The sequence below is a fragment of the Anopheles marshallii genome, chromosome 2, assembly GCF_943734725.1.
Source record: "Anopheles marshallii chromosome 2, idAnoMarsDA_429_01, whole genome shotgun sequence".
Lineage (NCBI taxonomy): Eukaryota > Metazoa > Arthropoda > Insecta > Diptera > Culicidae > Anopheles > Anopheles marshallii.
The window spans coordinates 64,398,787-64,406,289 of record NC_071326.1 but is presented as its reverse complement, the minus strand read 5'-3'; positions in this window follow the sequence as shown (position 1 = coordinate 64,406,289).

Below are 7,503 nucleotides of genomic sequence, written 5' to 3'. Positions count from 1 at the left end.
GGCGCATATCCTTATACATATGCATACATATACGTATATACATATATACATATAATTACTCTTAATTTTATTTGTAAACTTAAGCGAAATGCTTGTTATGTTTTGTTTTTATTCCCTCTTTCTTTGCTTCTTTTTAACCCGCATAATATCATAATAATAGTGGAGAGCTAACACACACGCAGGCTTAGGAAACCGAACAAAGAGGCAACGCAAATCATTGTCCACGTCATGATGCATTTAAAGGCAGGTTGTAACCTATCGAACGAAGGTTGAACGCATACGGAAATTGCATAATGTACTCGCACACAAAAGGAACGCGCAGTATTTCAAAAGCGCCAGAAAAGGGGCTATTTGATGCTGTGAATTGTTTTTCTTCATCGCAAAAAGTAGCATTGTTGGGATCTAATAAAAAAAAGAAAAACCCTTCCATATTAACCAGAGAGCACAGTTCATAGAAGTGCCGTATTATTTTTTGTTTCCATATAATAGTGTAAATTCAATTCAATTCAAAAACAGCGAAAGAAGACAGGGGAGCATACTGATTAACATTAATCTGATTATTATTTAAATCGTGTTAGGTTATAGCAGTGAGAACCATAAACTCCAACAAGTGATTAGATCATATGGTGACCATAAGTCTGCACCATCCAATTTTTTTGCACTTTTGTGTCTTGTTTTAGTGTCGTTCGCTTCCTGTTCCTGTTAAGATAGTTAGCAAACATACACTGACACACATACACACACAACACACATAGGGATACATGGAGCGAAGTAAAACATGAAGGAAAAACCATCGTACTATCAAGAAAACAGTCCACACACACTGTTGTGCACTAGAAGTTAGTTTTAATGATTTTTTTTTAACTTGCTTCTTTTCGTCGGATAAAGTATGAGAAATGATGAAGCGGATGGCGCCGGAACGTATTGTGTGTGTGTGTGGGTTTGTGTTTGGTCTGTCAAAATAATTATTTTTAATCTTATTGCATATAACTATTGCCCTAATTATTCTATTTGTAGATACATATATGCTATTCAATAAAGGAAAAACAGTTACATTGAAATAGATTCTAATGCCTTTTTTAATTTTTTTTTTTTCATTAGTGGAATAAGATAGACCCAGTAGCGGCTCTAACGGTAAGTGAACTAAGCGGCCGCGTGGGGCCCTGAGCTTCATAAAAATATAAAGGTTTAATTTTTTATCGCGGTAACACCTGCACCGAGTCTAGTGTGGGGTTTGATTTTCTATGTAAAATTGTAATTGAAATTGTTTAATTATTAAAAATCGAAGACGATTACGATAGGACGATAGGTGAGATGAAAATCAAACAAATAACATGAGGAATTCAACAGACGCATAACGCGAAACAAACTATTGCTGCGACTAGCAGGGTTGCGGTATGAAGGGATGTTTAATAGAGGACGAATATGGAGGGAACGAGAGGGAGTATACAAAGGAATCGCAGACAGTAGATCGGGAGCATCGATACAATCTAAAAGCAAGGCAGCAATAAAAGAGGATTGGGCTAACGATCGTCGAGCTTCCAAAGTTTCCAGTCCCAAAGCACGGCATCTGGCATCGTAATCAGGTTGGCCAGAGGAAAGTTCGCCAGGGAGTTTTCGGAAAGCAAATCTGGTGAAAGACCTATGAACCTGTTCGATAAGATCGATGTCATTCGTTGCTGAGGGTGTCCAGATTACCGAGTAGTACTCCAGCCTCGACCTTATCAACGAGCAAAAGTGCACCTTGTGAAGCAAATGAGGTCAGAAAAGTCCCAAACGTTTCTATTTATGAGACCCTAAATCCTACGGGCGGTAAATCAACGACGGTATCGATACGATGTCCAAAGTTTAAGCCACAATCAAGCATTTAGAATCTATGCATATAGAACTTCAATAAGAATTCTTGCATATAGAACTAAGGTCCGAATAAATGTGCAACTGAATTACATCAGAACAAGTATCTAAATGTGGACCTCCGTTCAACTCGATTGTCAACCCAATGATTTCAAGATACCAGGTTAAGGTTTGAAGTACAAGTGAAGTTAATTAACAATTTTTCCTGCTTATATACTAACAGAGTGTCTTAAGGTTTTTAGGGGTATCCAACCGAAGTTGGGTCCTATTTTTATTTTTCCTTCCAACTACTGGGAGTTAGGTCCCAGACAACTTCCCTACTACACGATTACTAGCAGAAGGATTTTCTTGTCGAAGTGTTGAACGATAACTAGCAGAAGAACTTCCTCGTCGGAGAGCGGAGCGAAAACTAATTTTTGGTACGGACATGGTGCCGTTTTTATACCAATTTTCGTCCGTATGTTTTGGTATGCGTTCTTTTCGTTTTTCTTGTCATATTCGTTTCGATTCCCTGTCCTATTGTCCTAGTGTTACCGGTTGTCTAGTTTGGGTTTACCTAGGAACAAAGAACTCATTGTATTCGTCTTGTCCAGGCAAAAACTTCCCAACTAGCAATTTGGTTAGTACCCTCTTTTTGCCTAGGTGGCGCTTTTTCGTGTCTTGGCTAATTACAACGCTCTGGTCGCCACAGTTCCATCGCGAACCACTAAGCAACCAATAACAAGCCCTGTAATCCCATTGAGTACCGCGTGCGGTTTAAATGGCTGCAAGGGTCACAAAAGGTTCGAGTTTTAGCTAAGCAACCTGTAAGCAGCGTCACAGTACGATTTCGAAAATTTTGCCTTTTGCGAAAAAAAAACTTTTTGATAGAATACATTAAAATAAACTAGAAGCTAATTTTTTATATGACAAAGGAAGCAATTTCAGACCAAGTTAAAACCTTTTTGCTAAGATTTTGTGCTATAAACTAACTCAGCTGTCAAATTTCCAAAAACCGCGTATCTCCTAATCCGCGTATAAGAGGATCTGCATATTTCGGGGACTGCCTGTATATCGTACAGCAATGAAATCACCAATTTGACCAAGATCTGTGTAGGAATGCGGTCGAGTAATATGAAGCGATTTGGCAAGTAGCCACAAGTTCGTTGGACGTGATTTGACGTTTGGACGCCCTTTTCCATTCAATTGTTTTATGTGTAGTTGTGTTGATTAAACGGGCCAGCCATAGTAAGAAGATTATTACTGTTTTGGATTTGGTTTGAAATTGATGAAACAGAATCTTTAAAACACCATTAACTGTTTTCCTTTTGAACGTGAAATACAATCAAAATGAAGGAAAACTTTAACGACCTAGCTCAACGTGATACTTCACTATATATAAAGAAGCCTACTAGTAGCAAGGAAAAGGTGTCCCTAATACATTGAAACTACAAGTGTGGGGAAGCAGATCATGCATCTTCCATAGACGACCAAACGTCAAATGAAATTCAAAATGGCGAAACCCTACCACAGCTAATATTTGACCTCGTTCCTTGACCTTAACCTCGTCCTTGAATTTGGAGATAAAGATTGTTTACTATACGTCTTATCTAAAATTGTGACGTTTCAGATACGTCAAAACCATCCAACTGTCGTTACCTAGGTCTGTGTAGGAACGAGTTCAAGAGATCAAGGTAGAGTGCCGCCATGTTAAATTTCATTAGACGTTTGTTCGCCTACATAAATATATGTAAAATATATGTAAAGATTTGTCCATTCTGTGTTTTACCTATTGCTATTATTTCCATTTTCCATTCCATGATTGTGTACATAACATAATTGTAGCCAACCAAATTAAACATCGCTCAAGTTGTTCAAGCCAATGTGACAGTTGTTTTATTGAAATGGACACTTTATATTGAACGGCTAAGCTTGTGTTCAAGTCGTGGACTGTTGTGTTGTTCAAACTGAGCATTGTGTTGCAGATGGAAACGCTTGTTTTCTACACTGTTAAACAAACGTAAGATGCATGATCTGCTCACCCACACTTGGTGTTTCAATGTATTAGTGACATCTTTTCCTTGCTTGTTTTCAATATCGCGAAGTTTCACGTTGTGCTTGGTCGTTAAAGTTTTCCTTTGTTTTGATTGCCTTTCAAGTTCAAATATAAAACTGTTGATGGTGTTATAAATTGGTGTGTGACCACCATCATACATAGAGATGTTTTTCCAAAATGTCTACAACATGTAAGCGGGTAAGCGGAGAGATTGGAAAGAAGGAATCAGGGTTGGGTCGATGTTGTGGATGGCTTGCAGTAGAGTACTCCAGGCCGACGACACTCTGGAACAAAATGCAAATTTGTGTTCCAGTGTATCCACTCCGGAGCATTCTGTGCAAGCTGATGATCATTTATTCATCTTGAAAAATAACTCTCCCTGATTTTCCTGTTTGTCAGTAGATAGGGAACTGATCTTTGTGCAGATGAAATATTTTGTGAGCTGATGTTGGCCCAAACCAAACGCCAGCGCTTGAGATTCCTGCACTACTTTAGCTCCAGGGAGCCTCTCAACAAGCATTCGACGCAGCGTTCGGGCGGTGATGTTAGCCGTTGTAGCCGGGATGGATGCTAGCTGCATAATGACGATTTTCAGACATGGATATTTCGTAGAAACAGAGTTAATGCTAACGTTCGGGGGGTTACCAGCATATGAAATGTGCTGCTCCCTGACTCGCAGACACTCCTTTTCTGCGACATACCTGTTGGTTAGCAGTGCGTGTGTTGTGATAGACGGAGGCACAGAGGAGACAGAGAGACACACGTATGCCTCCAGATTCTTACCATAGGGAGGACATAATCGTCAGCGAGACCTTTGCTATATCTATGGCTCTGGCGCCACATACAGAGGCTACATACCATAGCTTTGGCAAAAGAAATCCATTCAGAAAGGGTTATCTTCTGTATGAAGTTAAGATCTCTTATTCGATGAAGCCAGACCAACTGTCGGAATTGATTGATGACGATGTTCCAGTTGTGTCCCGCCTAACGAACATTGGGGTAGATCACAACAAAAGTTAGAAAGCTTAAGCTTTAAGCCTATATCTGCCAAATAATCCAGGTACCGGGCTGTATCATTCTGTACAGATTCGTAAAGGACATAGCATTTTGACATAAAGAATGACACAAGGGATCATTTTTGTAAACTACAATTTGAGGAAAATCGATTTTAGTTCAGTAAATTAATTTTAATTTCAATGCAATGAAATAATATACAAGTCTGATTATTAAAATAATCTTTTTTTAGTTGTTTTCGTTTAAAAAAAAATTGTTTACCTTTTTCGCACAAGGGAAACATGGCCTAACCTGGCTCAGACCAGCTAGCAAAATTCTTTGTTTTGACATTTGTCGAGTTTGGGTTTTGGGTACTTGGGTACTTTCATTGAGAAACCAATCTAATCCTTCTTTCCTAGACTTTACTTGGCTTGCCATTTGTACGGCGAGCTGTAAGCGGATAAGCCTGGAAACGTCAAAACGCATACAAAAAACTGGCTTAGAGCGTGATCTACCCCATTATTGTTGAATTTTAACAGGTATTAAAACGGTCGTTTTGAATTTGGTTCAAGAATTGAAATTACTACATGTTGGCAGCACTGGCAGTGACAGCGCGAATGTTGTAAGTCAGTCTCGTGCAAGGAAGTTTAGGGTTTACTTTAAACGTTTATTTCTACCTTAGTTTTTACCTCAGCGGCAACACGCGGTGCGAAGTGGTATGGACAATAGTAGCGGCGAGCTCAAACGTGGGAAGAAGCAGAGAGAGTATGGTTGAGCACGCCAACGCTTTTATACGCACAGTGCAACGTGCACCCCCTAGCTGTACTCCTGCTGTCCCTGTTTCCTAACTCCCCAAGGATCTTATTTCCCTGCTACGCGTGTTTTGCGCCAGGTGGCGTCCTGGTCGCTATGGAGGCATAGAGAAAGGACGTATACATAAGCTTGAAGTTAATGTTTGAAGAAAAGAAATAAATACACAATGTAGGGCAACATTCAGGTGAAAGAACGCGACAATTATTATTATTATCCCGTTACATTCTTTATTTATTTTCCTTTACTGGGTATACGAATTAAAAAAATTAACAACTATTCCAATCCGTTGAACTAAATAACTTTAACAACTAATCTTAACTTAACTTTTAATAAACTAAAATTAACAGGACTACAGCAGAAACAGATGAACAATAATCAATCAAATTGGCATAACAATTATGCAAAGTGCCACATCTGCCAAACTGCGTGCCGCGTTTAGGAGTAAGGTTAAGGCAGGACGGGATCGGAGTATACGGGAAGCATCGAGCAGGATTGAGGTCAAGGCTATTGAAGGAGACAAGGTTGAATATTAGCGATTTTCCGCAAAATTCTTCTTCCAATAATTTGACGTTTGTGGGTGTGGGGTCATACGTTTATAACTACAGTTAAAGCGGTTCAAGCGTATAGGACGTGTATCATTTGAGAAGGGGAAATTTAGTAATTATTTGTAGAATATATCACTCATTTCATTGCTAGGTAATTGATACCAGCTTATCTATTAAAAAATAAGAATATTGCAGTATATGCTTGATTTATATGTCCAGACGCATTGTGGTCAGCAAGATTTTTGGTGTGGTTCGCCGAATGTATGACTTGAAACCAAATTGTGGCGGTGCTAAATATGAACGAAAGGATGTTACTGTACCAAGTGCATATGGTTCTTTTCGTTTAAAAATCATCAATTAATCGGAAGGCATTCATTTCGTTATAACTGAATCTGCGCACGAGTTCATCCTTGGGAGTGCCACTTTCTTAAGATCGAGTGGAAAGGGACATTTCACGGACGATTGTGGCTAATCGATATCGATAGATAATGATTGTACGAAATGTTATGAAATGTTATCATCATCAAAAACTGTTTCACTTATGCCTTTTCACTCCTCAAATTATTTTGGATGTAAATGATACAGTTTTGCTTGGTAGCAACTTTGCACTCACCAATAGCGTTAACAAGATAAACCGTCCCCAACGGACATTCTCTTTTATACTTCATTAGTTACTATCATTAATTCCAATTCAAGCGCAAAATTTTGTGTAAATGTACAATAAGAAAAACATAGAAATGATTAATTTTAATCGAACAGAGAAACACCGTTGCAATTCAAATGGCCGGTGTACCTTTTCTGAGGGATTTTGCAGGCTGTCAAACGCACCCTCCCCTGTCAAATGCACCTTCTAGTTTTTCGTCTTCTTACTTGTCAAAATACTCTACATTCCACCACCTTGTCTCCTTCAATAGCCTTGATTGAGGTGATGAAAAGAGCTTAAATTCAAGCATCTACAAGTGGGACAGAAAGCGGCCATACAAAACTATAATTTTCTAATATCGGATAAAATATAAAGACCTTAAACATTAGGGATCTGAGGAGCCAGAGGCTTTGCGGCGTTCAATTCTACGAACCCCAAACAATCTACTGCTTCTTGTAAATCTCAATCAGTTTATCAGTGTGTTAACTGTTATTTGTATGTTTATGTGTTTTAATATAAGTTCTCTTCTGTTTAATGTCTTGTTCCATCAGTTTATTGTAAGTCAAATCTGAATACGACTTTCCTCCCAATTTGACTGCGGGGCAAAAAATAACCCGCAG